The sequence below is a fragment of the Spinacia oleracea genome, chromosome 6, assembly GCF_020520425.1.
Source record: "Spinacia oleracea cultivar Varoflay chromosome 6, BTI_SOV_V1, whole genome shotgun sequence".
Classification (NCBI taxonomy): domain Eukaryota; kingdom Viridiplantae; phylum Streptophyta; class Magnoliopsida; order Caryophyllales; family Amaranthaceae; genus Spinacia; species Spinacia oleracea.
Window position 1 is genome coordinate 33304220 of NC_079492.1, and position 20043 is coordinate 33324262.

The 20043-nt window shown below is 36.9% G+C and overlaps 1 long non-coding RNA gene across 6 annotated transcripts; it reads left to right on the top strand.

Moving 5' to 3' along the window:
• Window positions 1-10281: 10281 nt before the first annotated feature.
• LOC110802528 (uncharacterized) lies at window positions 10282-14191 on the top strand. Of its 6 annotated transcripts, XR_002537221.2 has the most exons (9): window positions 10282-10480; window positions 10680-10811; window positions 11198-11272; window positions 11890-11940; window positions 12027-12600; window positions 12838-12997; window positions 13065-13120; window positions 13204-13407; window positions 13570-14191. It is a non-coding gene; the product is annotated as an uncharacterized lncRNA (long non-coding RNA). The 6 variants fall into 6 exon arrangements; XR_002537218.2 differs by having other exon boundaries at window positions 12838-13120; XR_002537217.2 differs by having other exon boundaries at window positions 13065-13407.
• The last annotated feature ends 5852 nt before the right edge of the window (window positions 14192-20043 follow it).

Sequence of the window (20043 nt, forward strand, 5' to 3'; positions counted from 1 at the left end):
ATTTACAGGTTGAGTCGTGTATTCTTAAAGAAACCAACTCTTTAACAATAAAAACTTTACCACGTTAAAATTAATCTCTTGATTTGAGTTCCACTAATCTTTGGCAGTGTTACTTAGACCATATCAACAAGTTAACGTTCTAAAGCTATTTTAATGGACCCTTGAATGTTGATTGATTTCTAGATCATTTAAGACAAGCTAGTCTTACTTGTTGAAAGTAACAACAGAAATGAACTATTGTTAGAACTCCTAGACAATAGAGTTCAAGCTAAAGAAAGATTTTATGAGTTTATTATTTCACCTGGATTTGAGTGAACATTGTTTTATTTACTCAATGTGATATAAGTTTGAATCTGTTTGGCTAGTTCAAAGATTCAAAAGTATAAAATCCGTTTGGCAAGAAGCCATAAAAGATCAAGGTTAGATCATATTGATGATTAATTAAACCAAGAATGATAATGATTGTGTGTTGTAATTTCACGACCGAGCTCCATAAGATATGGTATATCTAAATTGAAATGATCGAAAGTCAAATGGTACTTGATTTGATCAATGATAATGCATAAATATTTTTCCTAAAATTTCTAAACAAAATGCTCAACTACCACAAAACTAAACCAAATTCGTCAAAGCTATTGAATATTTTTCAATAATATATATCTAGGAGTTCCTAAACTCAGTGGGATCTTAGTGTTTGTTGTCAAACAAACTAAGGCCCAACTATAGATATATGTTTTATTGTGATTTATTCAAATGAGACACAAGGGTATTGTTTCTACCACGAATTTTTGGGAACATAATGTTTGTTTGCTCGAAATAGTGTCCTTTTGGAGATTCGTTTCCAAAATGACAAGTGGGAGAAAATAGACTTGGAAAGTCTTCGAGGCAAACAACAAACATATACGGACATTCCGGAGGCTTTTATAATTTCTATAGAAAATCCGAACACTTCTTTAAGGACTTTAGAAGTGGCTTTAAAGAATAGATATCTCAAGAAAACTTTTACAAGTGCTTCAAGGAGAAACGAACATTCAAAGGACTTTCAAATTCTCTATTGATATTCTATTGTTTGATGTTCTATACCCATGTAGGCATAGAGTTCAGGTCACTGAAACTATGAGATTCTTCTATTAGATAGTGAAGAAACCTACAACTTGCAGTCAAACTATTATCACGAAGATTAATGAGTTTATGACTTGTAAGAAAGCTATGACGAAACCCGGATTCCGTAAAATGGTTAAAGGCCATATATACTCAATGTTTTAGATGGTTAGAGGCCATGAAACAGACTCAGTGTTGTGATGACAAAATTTAAATTTTGTTGATTTGTAAGAATAGTTTAACACCTATTGGTTGCAAATTTGTTTAAGGATAAAAACCATTAGACATGGAAGTGTGTCATAGCACAAAGCTAGATTAGTTGCCAAAGGTTACAAGCTCACAACGTGGATTTTATTGAAACCTCATGCATAATCGTAATGCTCAATTTTATAAATCAAGCAATAAATTGCATATTGATACATATGGCAATTGGATGACAAAATTTATTCCTCAATCAAATGAATAAAAGAAACTATGTACATGACATGTCATAGAATTTATGGATCCAAATAATTCTTAAAAGGAATGTTATCTTATGAAATTTAAGTATAGATTTAAGCAAGCAATTGAGAATGTATGTTAGTGAAGCTAATATATATTTTAGTTTCATAAAAAAATACACGATTCCTATAGATATATAAGAAGTTTAGTGGGAGTAAAACTCAATTCATCCTATGTGTACCACACATATCTCTCTATTGTGTAATAACATTCAAATGCTAATGACTTAGAATTAAAATTATTCATCAATGATGGACCAAGGCGAAACTTAGTGCATAATGGGTATTAAGATCTATTTACAAAGATCTTATGATATTGTTTTGGATCAAGTAATGGCATTTACTAAATCAAACACGAAAGACTATGTGAATATATTCGACCAATGTGAATAAATCTAAGTAATGAATGTTTGAACTATGTATAAGCATTTACTAAGTTAAACAACAAAAAATCTAAATGAGATTCTTCACCTACAACATATGTCAAAGAATTTAGCTGGATTCAGTATCTACTGAAATTTAATGAGCTAAATTACATGAATAAAAATTCAATTGAGAATTATTCTGTAAAAGAATTTATTATGTATGATATAATACGAGGATCTCCAACACTGTATCGTATGGCTTTAGGCATGACGAATATATACCAATCTCTATTGATCTAAGTTAAGATCTACTAGATTGAGATCAAGAAAATCCTAAGGTACTTGAAAAGGTAAATATGAATAGTTCTTTATTCAATTAAATAAAGATATGCTAATTATTGATGCTACACGCATAAACACTGGCAAAGGATCAAGCAAGATCCCTTTGGAGTTAACCATTGGCAAGATCGAGCTATATGTGTCGTGGTTTGAAATGGCAACATGGGTTGAAGACCAAGAGTTGTTGCGTGATAAATTAATTATTAATTTCTATGTTCTGAGATACAGATGGAAAGTCTTCCACATATCTGTGAACTGCTTGGATAAGTAAAATCCAAATAAAGCATCACCAACAACCTATACAGTTGAAGTAAAAGTACTTATTGCCTAAGAAGCAATGAAACATAGTTGTTTATGTTAAAGAGTTCTTCACAGTAAATTTGTCAAATGCTACCTTCTACCTTAAACTCTACTAATTTTAATGTTTGACAAAAGTTACCGCTACCTAAACCGCTACCTAAACTGCTACATTGCGAAACACTTACATATTTTACAAGTAGCGTCTTAATTATGTCAAAATGCTACCCACTACCTCAAATTCTACCGCCGAACACGCCGTATATGTTAATTGGATAATTTATCTGCTTAATTGGTGTAGGCTTAACATCTCTTCCAATGATAAAATTACGAAGAGCCTATTTCCATGGGGGCTTCGTTAGATACCCCCTTGTTTTAGTATACTGGCAAGATTAGGTCTCGTGCACGCACAAATATTTCAAAATTATTATTTGGCTATTATTTTAATAAATTATTTAACTGAAATATTTCTATCCCTAAGTCTAAGGGTAAAGCATAAAAAATAAATCTTGAACTTACTAATTTACTAATCTAATATGAAGAAATTTTCTTCTTGCAACATATGAATACATATTTTATATGCTAATATGGCCAAAATGTTTGTTATGATTAATATGCTAATTTGACAAAATATTTAGTAAATTATTATAATTTCGTAGAATATATTGTTGTCATATAGTAGAATCCAATATTTTTTTCTTTAAATAAACAATTTATATAATTTTTTGAGGGAAAGTTATACCAACTTACTCTAACAATACATACCATGAAATATTAATTGAGGAGAGATAGTATAAAAGTGTGTACTTGTTTTAGAATTAAGAGAGATATTGTAGTTGTGCTAGATTGTGGCGTTGAATAAGTTTAGCAAGTGATGTGATATGGATAGTATAATAGGGGATAAACTATGATAAAACAAGGAATAAAGAAAAAATTGGAAGAATTTTAAGGGGCGGGGTTAACGGAATGTGGGAAGAAAATTAGTGCATAATCTAAATAATTAACAATATTACATATGATTAGATAACATGGAATTACGGATTAATTCATAAGTATTTGATAAAAACTATGTAGGGGAATACAGTTAAATACATATTAACATGTGCGGAACAATCCCCAAAGCCAGGAAACATGTAAAAAGCACAGATTAAGCAAACTTACATTCGAAGCGTGTTTTCCCGAGTTTATGATTCATGAACACGAACAAAGAATTCTAATCGTCGTTCCTCTATTTGGTTCACCGTCACGTTCAGATCCGTCTTGAGATTCGTAGCTTAGACAATGCTCAAGAGTGTTTTGCTTTTTGGGAAGAACAGTTTAGAGCGGAGACAAAAACTGAACGTACGTAATTTAGAATTAGGTTAGGGTTGGAAAAGCACACTACAAGAATTTGTATCTTTAACGACAACCTAATTACGACGGGTCAAAATCCCCATCGCAAAAGGGATAACAACCAAACTAAGACGGGAATAACCGTCGCATATGTTTTTATACGACGGGTTAACGACGGAATTTTCCATTAACGACGACCCTCTTTTATGACGGGTTTGCGACCGGAAATCCCGTCATTATTCAACGCTTATTGGTCTTTAGCGACGGGATTTTCCGTCGTTAATGGTACAATTTCTTGAAGTTGCATAAGTGAGTGTCTGGATTATAACCCTTAGGTTATAATGTGTAACCGACCAAGGCACAAGGCCTCAACCGGCCACACAAGCCCACAAACCGAATCCCACACAGCAGCCGAGCATCGCAGCCGTGGGCCGTGGGCCTCGCTGCTTTGCTCGCTGCATTGCTGCCCATGGTGCGCGCACACGCCGAGCCTGCGGGTTGGCTGCTTGCTGTACGCGAGCTGCTGGCTTGTTGGGCCTTGCGCGCATGCGCGCTTGGCTCGATGGGCCGACAACTTCGTGTGGCTCGTATTCGCGACCAACGCCTTACGGCTATTATTTATCGTATCGTACTCGACGAATCACCGTCGTACGATACGATTATTCGTTTCACCTAGCTTACGAATATTCGCGATACTATACACGATTCCGATCCAACGTCATATCGTATATTATGTGTTTCCGAACTAATTCCCGAAAAGATATTAAATGAATTTTCGATTCATTTAATCCGGTGATCTGTTACATGTCATTGGTGGGACCTTATATGTTCAGTCAAGAGTAAGCTGTGAGCCTAATATAGATTAGAACTCACTGATCGAAAACATTGCTCCAACTAGCTGTTCCGATCACTTGATCTCACTGAATTAATTGTTCGTAATTAATCTGAACCTTGGTATTAGACTAATGCACCTTGGGCGAAGGACGCATTTCCTTCAGTCTCCGACTTGTCATTCAGACAAGTGTGCATTCACATTCCTTTGTCGCTTAGTGTTACTTGCTAAACATAAGGTAAGATCCAAGCCATCCTTATTAGGTCTAGAAGTGTTTCTCGGATTATTGAGTTCAACTGTTAAACTTTTACAGAAGGTTAGGCCTTGTGAGGGGGCCGAAAAAGCACGAGGCTAATGCGTGACCTCGTCCCTAGTGGGTGTGACGTTTCTTTTTGTCAAATCAAGTGTAATTGGATTTCCTGTGAGTTTACACCCAATTGACTAGTGATATAGGAGTCGCCATTCAGTTTTTAACGACAATGAGAAAAACTGACAAAACCCGGTTATCGTGACATAAAGGGAGTGCAATTATGTTTGACCACGACGGCCATAGGTTCCCTTGTGATCCCTGGTGTGGGGATCGCTCAACGTACACCCGCAGGGTAGAGATTGAGGGTTCGGGGGACTGTAACTACCGAGAGGAGTACTGGCTCTTCGATAACTCCAGAGGCAGGATATCCTTACTAGCTCAGCATAAATAATTGAAGGGACATGCGTTAACTATTAAACTAATCTGAGTTGATTTTAACAATATGCACAACATAATACTAGATCGTTCGCGATTATCTGATTTAGATTGTTTTAAGGGACCTAGCATGATAGTTCAATTTCCCAAAATATTATCTTTATTAGGCATGATAGAGCAATCAGATTCAATAGTTTAACAGTTTATAAAAGGGCGAGGAAAGCAATTAAATCATGCGAAGGGACACATTACGACGCACCCTTGAGAGGTGCGTCACGGTTCTCAGAAAACTAACCACTTTGGCTTTGATATTTCTCCTTTTATTTAACGAATCTCAAGTTTCCGGGCTTAATTCTTCAGCTACAAGGGACAGGATACGTTCTGTTCGATTTTTGGATCGATTGTGACAGAACGCGGGATCAATTTCGCAGAGTGAGGCTTAGGCTTAGCGGTTGGAGTCAATACTCAGAATATGAATTGTGTTTTCACGTCGAATTTGGGGCTATATTTATAGAAAAGAGTTCGTGGAAAGAAAGATTTTTAGAGCTCTAATCCACGAAGAATTAGGAAAGAACACGTACCCATGTACTTTCAGCGCCCAGGGCTGGGCGCCGAAGATTTCGGCGCCCAGAGCCAGGCGTTGAAAATAGGATCTGGGCCGTATTTCCTTGTCAGATTTGGACTCGTGGAATACGGAGTCTTTGAGACTTATCCGAGTCTTTTAGCGCGTATTAACTTTATGACGGAATGTGTCTGGGCCCGTTATGAACTCTAGGTTCGTTAGGATTTTAATTAATACGTAACTCTTATTTTCGAATCATATTAGGAATAGGATTCCTCTTGCAAATTCTATATGTTGGAGTGCAACACCTAATTCTGACAGGTTTCTATCTTTTATGACTTGCCACTTTTAACAACTACCCATTACGACAGTTACTATTTTTAGCAGGTTTCCATAAATAGTAGGTTTCTATAAATAGCAGGTTTCGGGTGAAATAAAAAGGGTGATCGAGATTCGTTATTTTATAGGAGATGCGTTGCCAAGTGGAGATTTTATGTTCTCATCATCGAACCTTCCCTTTCGGGAATGGGGACAAAAGTAGGTGTCTACAGGCCTTAACCATTTTGAGCACGACCATGCATTTTCACAGTATCTAAATCTCCAAGAGGCCTTGTTACACAACAACCCCATATCCTATCAAAGATAGGAGGACAATTCATTCTTGCAATCTATGAACACTCACTTTGATTCATAGTACGCCCAATAACTTCTTTTATAGCCTCCTTTTACGGTGCGACGTTTAGCAAGCATTAGAGAGAACTAATTCTCAAATGAGCAATCATAATTACTCATGTTCTGAGGATAGTTCTAATCACCATTAATGAGAACTACTTATGACATGACTTTAATATCTTAAAGTGTTCTCATGGTCAATCCGATACAAGATCCAATAAGTATCTTAGCAAATGATTTCTGACATCCAGTCCATCTAGTTCAAGAAACAGAACTATAAATCAACTTGCAATCTAATCTTCATTAGTCATTGGCCGTCCAACCTTTCAATGACCTGGATTCGGGATCCTTTTGTGTTAATATTCAAGTTCACTTATGGATGTTTCTTTGTCAAAGAATCCATATTGACATCCCATGGAATGTTTTGAATCACTTGGACTTCATCATTTAATACTAAACCAAGATTAAATGATCTATGAAATATAATTTCATAAATGATAAATTTTTAAACCAAATGCTTAACAATTTGTGGGCCTCTAACCCAAAATCAAGCATTTAATGTTTTACTGATATATGCCTTTCACCCACTACTTAAAACATTCATGGAACTCAAACTTGATTCCATTTCTGCATATGAGTCTTGTATCTCATTCGATGCAGAGGTTTAGTTTATCATACTTTTCTATTCTTAGATCTTTTCTATCGAAAGCCTTTCGATGTAAGATGGAAAGATCTTTAAATACGTTTATAGAATGATCTAGTCTTCCATTGATGTTAGAATGATTCTCATATCTAAAATAGAAAATCATCCAGATAATAGACTTGTGATCAACCTGAGTTCATTGAAGAACTCCCACTAGAAATAAATTCCTTTCATTGCTTCTTAGGCAATAATGAATTCATTTCAATTATATAGAATTGCAAACGATGCTATCCTTTGGAATACTCCAACCAGTTCACAAAGATGTGGGAGATACATCTTTCAAATGAGAACTTGGAAACTAATCATTGATTCAGTTTCCCATGCATCGCATATGGTTTAGAACCTATGTTACCGCCTTTTAATCACGACGCCTAATTTCCGTGTATGTTTGTGGTTTGCCTAACAACAAGATTCAACTTTTGCTTAGGCAAATGCATGTAGCATCAAAACTTTAGTTCATCTTCACTTCCTCTTATCAAGTGCTCATCGTACATATCCAAATGTATTGGATGTTCTTGATATGGTTCTAATGATCTTTGATCTAGATCAATAGAGATTGGTATAAACTCGTCACGAGCCAATGTTCACGAGTTATCTTGGCAATCTATATATCACATAATACATGATTGATTGTAATGCAAAAACCATTCGCATTTTAAAATCTATCCATGTAACTTTTAGCTTTATTCTGTTTCAAGAGATGCCGAATCTTGCTAAAATCTTGGCATTGCCATGTGATATAAGGTGAATGCACCTCTTCAAGGTCCTTCATGCTTAACTTTAGTAATAACAGCCTAGCTTTATACTTAGTTAAAGCATTCATTACTTAGACTTACTCATATGGGATGAGAGTATCTTTTGAGTCTCTCAATTGTGTTTGATTTAGTAATTACTTTTACATAATCCAAACAACGCTTTAGATCCTATCCAATAGATCTTTAACCCAGTATGTTCTAAGTTTCGCCATGGTTCTAATATTGACAAATACTTTCAAATCTAACCATTTAGAATTTGAATGTCATTTTCAATCGAGAGATATGTATCTCATATATATATAACCAATAAACTTGACTTAGCTCCCACTAAACTCCTCATCTACAAGATGATCCATGTTTTCATAAAGCTATGGTTGCGCAATAGCCTTGTTTAAAAATATGGTCCAATTCCCACTTGCATGCTTTAATCTATGAATAGATTTCTTAAGCTTGTTCTTTTATCTAGCATCCAAAACTTTTACATTGTGTGATGTACAAAATTCCTTTCTACAAGTCCAATTGAGGAAGGTGTTTCTTTTTCCAATTGCCATATTTCCATATGCAATGATTGCTAGATTTATCCAAAATAGTTCAAGCATTCCGACTTGGTGAAAAATATTTCAACATTATCAACGCCGTGAAGTTTTTTATAATCTTTAACCACCAATCTAGCTTTTCTTTTGTATGTGCATACAATATCATCTTTATTTGTATGTTTTGATAACATGTTTGCAACTAATGGGAGTTAACCCTTTATGCAAATCAACCTTATATGTTTAGAAAACATGTTTGCAACTAATGGGAGTGAACCCTTTATGCAAATCAACCAAATCATAGATGATTCTTTAAGATGAAGATACTTCGGATAAAATGGCCTCAAACCATTTTGTATGGCCTCGAACCATACTTATGTTTCTGGTGGCCTCAAACCATACTTGGTAATTTTAATTCGTCGTAGCTAACTAGTAGAAAAAACCTCAAGTGCTTTGAGCCAAGTGCTTGGGTTTTAAAGAAACCCAAGCACTTGATTGAAGCTAAAAAAAATTCGAGTAAGTGCTTGGGGTTATTTATTCACCCAAGCACAAAATTGAAAATTTTATAAGTGCTTTGGGTTTACCATTCACCCCAAGCACTTATACCTCCCTTTTCACAATATCACATAGGTTAATTTGCAAAAATTCCAACCCATTCCAATTTCTAGGGCTGTGCAAAAATTCCGGAAAACCGAAAACGAACCCGAAAACCGAAAAAACCGAGCCGAAAAAGCTGGTAACCGAACCGAAATAATACGGTTAGGGTCAGTCTTTTTGAATTTAGAAAAAAACCGAACCGAACATGCGGGTAACCGACCCGAAAAGCGGGTAACCGAACCGTCCAAAATTATTATTTTTTTTTAAAAAAAATAATACTCCCTCCGTCCTATATTAGTTGTTACACTTTCTTTTTTCGTCCGTCCCAGATTAGTTGTTACACATCTAAATCAGGAATGACCAACAATTATTATATTGTCTCTCTCTTCCCACTCATTTTTTTTGTCCACACACCCTCTCTCATTTAATTAAAAAAATACCCCACTAACTCCTATCACAAGCACTTTTTCAATAAAATAACAATTGATAACCAAACAACCACTTATCACCTAAAACTTTGTGCAAAGGTAAATGTAACGACTATTCTGGGACGGAGGGAGTAATAAATACTTTAACCCATTTTTTCCAGTAATATTTTTACAGTTTAATAGGTCTAGTTGTCTAGACAGTACGTTGGTAGCTTTCGACGCTTTCACATCAAATGCCGCGTCCGATTTGATTTCATGAGGTCGTGCATGCTATGTTGGCTTTTCTTTCTCGAATGCAGGGAAATAAAATATTTATTGGTTTGAAGCCTGAAAGGGCTACTACGAACTAGTTGAGTATATCATAACAAAATAACAATAGGGATAAGGTATAGAGCTTCAATCATTCATCATACTACTTGGAAGTTGGAACCCAGTTTTTATCATACTCAATTTATTACCCGACCGAACCGACTTAAAAAGCGGGTACCGGTACTTATGGGTACGGTTTAGGGTCGACATTCTTGTAGCCTGAAACTAACGGTTACCCGAAATAAATTTATAACGGGTAACCGAACCCAATTTTGTACACCCCTACCAATTTCATATCCCCGCCTTTTGTTCACACACCCTTCTTTCTCGGTTCTCACTGCTTTGCTGCCCCAACACCGCCACCTGCGTTTCCTCCTCCTTTCCATAAGCAAAAGCAACCGCCTCATCTCCTCCCCTCTCCTGCGCGCACTGCCGCCGTCTCTGGCTCTCCTGCCACTGGCCACCTCAAGGTCTATGTTCTGCAATTTTGTTATTTCTCGCTAGTTTTATTAATTTAGTTCTACAAATTTGATTTTTATCCCTCAAAAGTATCCATTAGTGGATTAACTACCGGTTTAATTGTATTAACCACCATTATTTTTGTTAATAATTTTGCAATTTTTGTTTCTTATATACTGTTAATGTTCGTTTCTTATATCTACAAATTAGGGTTCTTCGTTAATCTCGAAACTCGTCAGCTTCAATGGCGATGCAAGCTGGATTAGGCGTATCTCAACTTCTCTTGTTAATCGGACCTGGTTATACCGGAATTGTTCTTAGTAAAAAAACGGCAATAATTTGGTAATGATTACTGTTCCTCTCTCTCATTCTGCAAAATTCACAAGTTCAAATTCAATGAAAAAAAAGCACCTAGAAATTGTTTTAAATGATTCGTTAGTCTGGTTATAAGTTTTCGATTTGTGGGTATGTTAATGGGTTGATAGCTTTTGTTTGTACAAATGTTGAGAACCCTCAATTGCTGGAAATTTATTTTTGGTACATATTATCATTTTCTTAATTACCCATTTCTATCTTCTCCCACCAAACACTGAGAAAAGGAGAAATTTCACAAGAAACTGGTGAAATTGGTGATTCCCAGATTGTTGTCAGGTGTAGTTTTGGTCTTCATTTTTGTTGGAAACCCTAATTATTTGATCGTTGAATCGCACTTTTTTACTTTCTTGTAGAATTATCCGCGAATTTCACTTATTTGACATTTGGAATCAACAAAATGGCGTCATTTGAGATGGATGATAGAAAAAGTAAGTGTATGCCGACTTATGTTTCATCATTAGTTGATTTTTGCACTTTCTTAAGTTCCTTTATCGTTCATAATTGAGATTGGTGGTTTTTCGGTTTTCAAAGAGATCACTCTAATTGCTGTTAATTGAGTTAATTTTCGGTATTGTATCAATTTCATGATCATGTTGTTTGGGTTGCCGCGGAGATTGTGAATTGGATAACGCTGTTGTCATTTTCTTGTGGTTCGCGTGTTTAATTGAGTATCCCTTTCATCAGAGATAATTGAGAGTTTTTTAGGGATATAGAGAGGGATGATGTGTGAATGACTGTTTGTTACTTTGTAATATTGGGGGGGGGGGGATAGAATTTGATTTTGATACAGACTGCGGATGTCAGAGTCAAACCTGTTAATTTATTGCCTGATTATGGTTAACCGTCTTAATCTAGTGTATAGGTTTAAGTTCAAGACGACACCCAGGATGTGGGGAATACTATCTTATCCTAGTGATGAATATGCAGATTTTTTGATTAAATTAAGATCTTAGAATGGGAGATTCATGGGAAGGGTGTCATGGGAGATCCTAGGTTGTGGCTGTTAAACTGTGATTTTAAATATATATTTACTCGTGCTTCTCAGGCTGTGGATCTTCGAAGTTGTTCCGATATTCCAGGTCTTAAGAAAACACATGTAAGTTTATTAAATTCCTATGGTGAAGTAGAGTTGAATTTTTAATAAGTAATTGATTTTAATGAGCCAACTTTCGTTGATATCAGGAGTGTCGCAGTTCATACCAAGCTGCCTTACCAGAAATCTTAGAGGTGATTAAATCTGCATGTACCAGTCATGGGCTTCCCTTAGCCCAAACCTAGGTTCCATGCATCCAACAAGGGAAAGAAGGGTGCCGACACTCTGACGAAAACCTTTCCCGTTGTGTTTCAACAGTTGATTCAGCTTGCTTTGTTGCAAATCCTTGTATGCAAGACTCCACCAGGCTTGCTCGGAGCACCACCTATTTAAAAGACAAGGTGTTGCCGGGAAGGCATTTATGACGAATCATGACGAATCAACCATGCTTCTCGGGTGATATAACAACTTATTCAAAGACAGAGTATCCTCTTTCACACTATGCAAGGATGTTTGGGTTGTGTGCTTTTGTTGCTTTTCGCCTTAGATGTATCTACACTGGTAATGCCGACTTTGTTCTAGAATTCTTCCTGCCAACCAATTGTAGGGATCCTGAAGAACAGAAGAAAATTCTTACTTCCCTATCAATTATAATACAACGACTTTGTAGGAGCTTAAGGGTCGTTATTGACAAGGAGCTAGACCAAGACACTTTAATGCTGCGTAAGCCCCATCATCTCTTTATACTTAATTTTTAAATAACAGATTAAATAATTTCTCACTGGTTAATAAACGACTATTACTAATTAAAACTGATCCTTTACTGATTCTAAATGGGTTTTGCCAAATCAAAACTGACTTTTGTCGGTTATACTATTGTTTGTTAGTGAAAACTGAGTATTATTGTTCGAGTAGAACTGTAGAAGAGAACATAGCCTAACAAAGTGAATGTGATTCCAGATGATCCACTACAGACGAATAGATGTTAAAGGTGGAAGATACTGTGTCAGGTTCTTCTCAGGAAGAGTCGTGTGGGACTGCTTTCCAGGGCAGAGAAAGAACTAGCGGTCTCCCAATTCCTCAAGAAGATCAACCAATGGGGTGTCTTGCCATGGGAAATGTAAGTTTCTAAGCCATTCTTGTTGTCTCGCTTTTGTTTTATTGTCTTATAACCATGTTAATGACAGAGGATAATCCAGTCCGCCGACAGTTAGAGAAAGTGACGGAGGTACACTGTATACGTGTATGTATAATTGTTGTTTGACAGTTGAACTCTGTGATTCAGTTTATCAGCTAGGTTTTACGTTTTGAATGAACATTTTGCAGCAAAGTATCTCATCTGCGAGAAATTATTTAGATAATGGTGGGATGTGGAGTGCTAGAGGTATGGATGATAGGGGTGCATCAAAATACAGTGTGAGCATTACCATATATCGTAGTGGAGCTAAAGGATATGGAAGACCAAGACCTGCTCCACCTGATCTCCCTTCCTTGATTTTCGATACAAGGAATGTTTATCTTGTCATGCCAGTAAGACCTTGTTATTAATAATTTTTATATTGAAGTTGACAATTTCGATAATACTTCAGTCTTTGCTTCTAATTGTTCCTCTCTGTACTTAGATTGTGCCTGCAGTTACTAAGCTTATTATTGGTTTTGTTTTCTCTCTGTCTGTCGCTGATGGAATTCTAGGTGGTGTTATAAATCACAGACACCTTAGAGTTATATCTTGATCCAGATTTGTTTGCTTCTGAGTTGAGGCCAGCACATCAGCAAGACTTCGAACCTCAGCAATCATCGCCACTACATCATTAAGCTTGTTAACTGCAGACCCAACACCCTGTTTTTCAAGTGGAAAATGGATTAATCATGTGAAAAATCTTACATCTACACGTCATCTATTAAGAAGTGAAGTAATTTGTAAAGATACAGTCCAGAGTCTGAAGAGTACATACCACACCAGCAGCCCCTGCAGTAATGGCCATAGGATCTGTAACGGCGCTAAAGCCCGACGAGCACATGACTGGGATTGTAACCGCTTGGGAGATTTAGTATGCTGCTGCTAATGTGGGTGTTGCCTGAAATTATCGCAACTTGCATTTAGTTATGGTCATTATTTTTGTTGCACTGCAAGTTTTAAATGATAGGTTATTCATACCTTCTCAATTAAAGCCAGAACCCCAGGCTTCGAAGGGGTTGAGTATTTCCCCCCTTCTGTTTGGATAACATCAGCGACAGTTACTGAGGACAAAAAAAAATTCAGTCTTATTTGTATTATGAATATAATTTTAATAAGAAAGAGTACATTTATTTATATTTTATTGTTTATTTTATCATTAAAGCTTTAATATTACAAAAATAATATAATTTTTTTTTTCTTTTTTTTTCACGGATACAAGTGCTTGGGGTTTTCCTTAAAACCCAACCACTTTACAAATTAAGTGCTTGGGGTTTTCCTTAAAACCCAACCACTTTACAAATTAAGTGCTTGGGGTTTTCCTTAAAATCTAAGCATTTTACATATCAAGTGCTTGGAATTTCTTAAACCCCAAGAACTTGATTTGTCAAGTGCTTGGGGTCAACCCCAAGCACTTGAAATCTTATCAAGTGCTTCACCTCCAAGTGATGGGGGCATAATCACCAGCACATGAGGGCATTTTCCCCCAAGCACTTGGCCTTTTCTCTACTAGTAGTAACTCGTATGTTCTTGAAGCACTTCCAAAGTATTTATAGTTTTCAATCCTCAAGATATCTATGTATCTATCTTAGTTTAATTCTATTCCTTATACGATTTACCTAGGTATTGAACATCAAACGTTAGTGTCCAAAAAGACATTACTCAAGTCCTTTGAGTATTAGGATTCTCTTGAAGCACTTTCAAAGTCTTCCTGAAGCACTTTCAAAGGCTTCTAAGTACGGAGATTTTCCAAAGACTCCTAAGTATCCTACATTTGTTTGTTGCTTGACTTAAAGTTCTTTTGCGGTGACTTCGAGGTCATTTTTCTCCCACTTGCCTTTTTTGAAATATGATGGTTTCCTAAAAGATATTATCTAGAGCAACAACCATATGTTCTCAGATTTGTGGTAGAATCAATACCTTTGTTTCTATGAGTCTCTCATAAAGAAGCATATATCTATTCTTGAGTTTGTTTAATGTAAACACTAACTCCCACTGGGTTTGACAACCCTAGATATATATGTACTGAAAAGATGTACTGAACCGAAGTTCAATCCTTATGACATCTTATCCTTAGCTTTGACAACTTTATTTAGTGTGATAGTCACTTGAGAGTATCATTATATAGGAAAATAGTCGTGATTATCGTTAATCGAATAGATTCCGATATCTCCATTTGGACATACCATATTCTTATGGAGCTTCGATTGTTATAATGCCATGTAAACAATCTAGATAATCTTTCTTGGCTCATGAAAACATCACCTTGACCCAGCCTAGATGTTCCAAAATTTTTGCCGAGTTGATTTTATACCCTTTTGTGAATCGCATTGAAGCATTTCACATATTTCACCTTGAGTAAATATAGCCATATTTTCTCAAGTCCTTGTGAAATAGATAAGTCATAAAATCCATCTTTGGCCCATGAACTTCATTGTCTAGAAACTTCTAACAATAGTCAATTTCTATGTCATGTTCAACAAGCAAGACCTACGTGTCTTATGTTAACCAACTTTCAGAAATCCATGCCATGGAATCTTAGAATGTTGACTTGTTGATATGGTCGTATGACATTGCTAAAGATATGTGGAACACAAATCAAAGTGTTTCATTTGAACCTTCTGAAGTTTGAGTGTGAAGAGATTCGTTTGTTTATTAATCAATCATATGACTCAACCCTTAAATGACCATTTCATTCAAATAAACACTCAACGAATGTTTTTGTTTACTTTGAATGTGAGTCTTTCCGTTGTATAAACAGAAATTGATTATGATGATTAATGGAACATAATACCATTAAGTTCCAGCCTTTAGAAGGACTTTAAAACAAACATGATGACCCTACAATTAATGTAGCACAACTTTGCTTCATTTCGCACTTGTAGGTCAATAGCCAGACTTAGGTCCCGGAATTTGAGTTCTTAACATGAGTTAGAACCTCAAGCAGTGATCTAATACCATAGGAGTTTATTTGCTAAGTCGTTTCTCTTTAACACAAACTTTTAGGTAGAAATTGAATCTTGAATTCCTTTCTTTTGTTCCCGTTTCCTATTCTTTCTTGCACGTTTTCTTATTGTTAGGTTATGATACATATGACAATACATAAATCATGCGGAAAAACCATAAAGCCAGGAAAGCATATTATCTACACATAATCATTTAGCATAGTATAGATGCATACACTTTGTAGCGTGCCTTCCCTAGCTGCGCCCGAACCGAACAAGAACAAGTCTTTAGGACTCCAAGTGTCGTCCCTCCGTAGATAGTCCATAGTACGTCCGGATCCGCCTCAAGATTGACCAACTAGAATCGCCCTTAAGGTGCTAGGAATTTTCGGCTATTGTTGTGCAAGTGTATGGCTGAATTTTCTTTCAAAAACTTACCCTTTGAATACTTCAATCGTGTCTATAAATAATGACCCTAGGCACTTATTTATAGAGGTATGGAAAAGGAACTGGAATCCTATTAGGATACTAATTAATTTAATTAGAATCCTGCTAGGACTCTATTAAATAAACTTTATCTAATAGGTTTAGGATTTAATCTTTTATCGAATCCCGATAGCTTTAGGATTCGCACACGAGCATCGCACGAGCACCGTACACCCGCGCAGGCCTTGCGGCCCACGCTGAGCGCACAGCGCTCGGCCCATGCTGCTGTCCGCGCGCGCCCATGGCTTCAGCTAGGCCTGGCTTGCGCTGGGCCTGGTCGACGCTTGGCGTGTGTTGGTGATGCGTGTGGCTTGCTGGGCGATGGCCTGGCTTCGTGCTGGGCCTTCGTCTAGCGAGCCTCGTCCGACGCTAATTCGTACGATACGCTTCCGATTAAATTCCCGATTTCGGAATTCATTTCCGATACGAACAATATTTAATATTTCCGATTCCGGAATTAATTTTCCGTTTCGAACAAATATTTAATATTTCCGTTTCCGGAATTATTTTCCGATTCCGATAATATTTCCGATTCTGACAATATTTCCGTTTCCGGCAATATTTCCGATTCCGGCAATATTTCCATTTCCGATAATATTTTCCGATACGTACCATGTTTCCGTTTCTGGCAACATCTACGACTTGGATAATATTTATATTTCCGATACGATCCATATTTCCGTTTCCGGCAATATCATCGTTTCCGGAGTATTCATTTCTTGCTTGTAACGATCTCAGCTCCCACCAAGATCCGTCGATTCCGAATATCCATAGATAGAGTATTTAATGCCATTAAATACTTGATCCGTTTACGTACTATTTGTGTGACCCTACGGGTTCAGTCAAAAGTAAGTTGTGGATTAATATCATTAATTCCACTTGAACTGAAGCGGCCTCTAGCTAGGCATTCAGCTCACTTGATCTCACTGAATTATTAACTTGTTAATTAATACTGAACCGCATTTATTAGACTTAACATTGAATTCATACTTGGACCAAGGGCATTATTTCCTTCGGTCTCCCACTTGTCCTTAGGGACAAGTGTGCATTTCCTAATTCCTTTGTCACTCGATGCTTGCTCTTGAACATAAGGTAAGAGTTGTCATCCTTATTATGTCCAGAGGTGTTTCTCGGTTTCAGAGTTCAACTGATCAAATAAGCAGATAATCATAGCCTATGATTCATCTGAGCACGGCCATGCATTTCACAGTTTCTAGCTCTCCGAGTGGCCTTGTACAACTTTTAAGCATCTCATCCCGATTTATGGGAGGACAATCCCAATCTTGCGATCTTGAGATAAGACTTCGTTTGATAGGTGATTACCTGAGCGTTGCCTTTATAGCCTCCTTTTACGGTGCGACGGTTGGTCAACGTCAAAGCAACCAGTTCTCAAACAAGTAATCTCAAATCACTCAGGTATTGAGGATTTAGTGTCTAATAGTTTTAATGAAATTTACTTATGACAGATTTTCATCTCTTACAGTAAAGTTTCATAGGTCTGTCCGATACTAGTCTTCCCAAAGTAAGTATCTATGCAAATGATTATGACATTGCCATGTCCACATAGTTCAAGAAACAGAACTACTAGTCATCTTGCATTCTAGTCGTCTAACGTTTTCTACGCGTCCAATTTTATAGAAAACTCCGACCAGGGACCATTTTCAACTTTTGACATTCAAGTTCACTTGATATACATTTCTTAGTCACAGGACTGGTCCTGACAGTCTATCTTGAATATATCGTCAAATTGAAGGGACTCATCATTTAATAAACCACAAATTAAATGGAAAAATGAATTCTATTCATTTATTGTGAATGATTAACCAATAATGTTTTACAAAGAATTAAACTCTAAAACTTTAAAACATTAAACAAGGACATCCAAAGCCATTCTCCAATATGCTTGATTCCCATGGTTGCAGTGTGCGAGTTGTGCTTCGCCTGCGGCAGAGGTTTAGTCAATGGATCTGATATGTTGTCATCAGTTCCAATCTTGCTTATCTCGACTTCTTTTCTTTCAACGAACTCTCGTAAAAGGTGAAATCTACGAAGTACATGCTTGACTCTTTGGTGGTGTCTAGGCTCCTTTGCCTGTGCAATAGCTCTGTTATTATCACAATACAAGGCTATTGGTCCTTTAATGGAGGGGACTACACCTAGTTCACCTATGAACGTCCTTAGCCATATAGCTTCCTTTTCTGCTTCATGTGCAGCAATGTACTCCGCTTCAGTTGTAGAATCCGCAATGGTGCTTTGCTTAGCACTTTTCCAGTTTACTGCACCTCCGTTGAGGCAGAAGACAAACCCAGACTGTGATATGAAATCATCTTTGTCGGTTTGGAAACTTGCGTCCGTATAGCCTTTAACAATTAATTCATCATCTCCACCATAGACCAGGAAGTCATCTTTGTGCCTTTTCAGGTACTTCAGAATATTCTTGGCAGCAGTCCAATGTGCCTCTCCTGGGTCTGACTGGTATCTGCTCGTAGCACTGAGTGCGTACGCAACATCCGGGCGTGTACATATCATAGCATACATTATTGAACCAATTAATGATGCATATGGAATCCCATTCATTCGTCTACGCTCATCAAGTGTTTTTGGGCACTGAGTCTTGGTTAGAGTTATTCCATGAGACATGGGTAGGTAGCCTCGCTTGGAGTCTGCCATCTTGAACCTATCAAGCACCTTATTGATATAAGTGCTTTGACTAAGTCCAATCATCTTTTTAGATCTATCTCTGTAAATCTTGATGCCCAATATGTACTGTGCTTCTCCTAGATCCTTCATCGAAAAACATTTCCCAAGCCAAATCTTGACAGAGTTCAACATAGGAATGTCATTTCCGATAAGTAATATGTCGTCGACATATAATACTAGGAAAGCAATTTTGCTCCCACTGACCTTCTTGTATACACAAGATTCGTCTGCGTTCTTGATGAAACCAAAGTCACTGATTGCTTCATCAAAACGTATATTCCAGCTCCTGGATGCCTGCTTCAATCCGTAGATTGATTTCTTTAGCTTGCATACCTTTTTAGCATTCTTTGGATCCTCAAAACCTTCAGGCTGTGTCATGAACACAGTTTCTGTTAAAACGTCGTTTAAGAAAGCGGTTTTGACATCCATCTGCCATATTTCGTAATCGTAATATGCAGCGATTGCTAACATTATCCGAATAGACTTTAGCATTGCAACTGGTGAAAAGGTTTCATCGTAATCCACACCGTGGACTTGCCTGTAACCTTTTGCAACCAATCTAGCTTTGAAAACTTCAAGTTTCCCATCCTTGTCCTTTTTCAGTTTGAAAACCCATTTGCTTCCAATGGCTTGGTAGCCATCTGGCAAATCGACCAAATCCCATACTTGGTTTTCAGACATGGAGTCTAATTTAGATTGCATGGCTCCTTGCCATTGCTTGGAGCTAGGGCTCGTCATAGCTTGTTTGTAAGTCGCAGGTTCATCACTTTCAAGTAATAGAACGTCATAGCTCTCGTTCGTCAAAGTACCTAAGTACCTTTCCGGTTGAGATCTATATCTTTGCGATCTACGCGGGGT